Source organism: Propithecus coquereli, unplaced genomic scaffold (assembly GCF_000956105.1).
Source record: "Propithecus coquereli isolate 6110/MARCELLA unplaced genomic scaffold, Pcoq_1.0 Scaffold55, whole genome shotgun sequence".
NCBI lineage: Eukaryota > Metazoa > Chordata > Mammalia > Primates > Indriidae > Propithecus > Propithecus coquereli.
The window spans coordinates 5,158,761-5,159,958 of NW_012151396.1; positions in this window are offsets into that span (position 1 = coordinate 5,158,761).

Genomic DNA, 1,198 nt, shown 5'->3' on the forward strand with positions numbered 1-1,198 from the left:
TTGTTCTTTAAGAAAAAGGAAAAATGGAAAGAGTTCACATTATTTCCTTTGCTTAATATTCCCACCTCATTTACCTGATCTCCCCAGATTTGTCCAAAATAGGCATTATTTGGAATGAAGGCTTACCTTAGCTGCCTTGATCCTTCAAAAGATGTTCTGGAACAAGGCATTCAGGAGACTCCCTGCTTTCACTTCTCACTGACCCTGGAGGGCTCCATTATTTTGTGTGTGTGTGTGTGTGTGTGTGTGTGTGTTTTATATTAGCTGTTCACAGTCTGCTGCAGGAGCCATCCTGCATTAATCCCACCATCATACGGACTCAGAGAGCAACATTCTGATTTCCATGTGGTCCTGGGATATATTCCACAATAAATGTGGCTTCACAGTCAAGTTCTTCAGCCCCTGTTCCTCCTGCGTGATCACAAGTCTTTCTGTGACACAACTATCATTTCAGACTTCAAGTCACTTAAATAAAGCTGAGAGAAACTGCAGTGACTCACCTGACTTCAGAATAATGAGGTATGAAGACCAAGAAAAGAATATGAATCCATCCACAGTCTTGCATCGAAATAGCAAAACGAAAAATACAGAATGCCAGCTTACTTTGGTCAGTGGGAAGTTATTGTTGCCATATTTTAATGTGTAGCTATTCTCCCTTACATGATACATTTTCCTATAGCCTTCTTAGAATGCAGACTTGAAAGATTCTATTTCCAGGGAACACTTAAAGTTCTTAATTTTCTCATTCCCACCATTTTTCGAGCTACCACTTTATCACAGTCAGTACCAACACTCAGGACACTGTCTAGCATGCAGACAATACTACCTGGACCTGATTGAGGGCTTGCTACCCTCAATTCTTAACCTCACACCTCTGAGTGTTAATTGAAATTTTTTTAGATAACTACAGCAGGGCTACTTAATTTGACCGCTAATGTAGTATTTACATTTTAACATAACTGATCTAATTTTTTTTCCTAATATACCATTCATTGTGTGAAGTCCACATATTTCAAGCTCTTCAAATGTTTTTCCATTCAGCATTCTTCCTGTGGTTCCATTTTGACCACGGTTTTCAAAAAGACAGAAAACCGGCTGTGAGTAAACATTCTGATCGCGCCCTGCCACGGTACCTGGATAGTGCAGGTGATATGGAAGTAGTTTAAGAGAACGTAAACCAGCACACACACACACACAC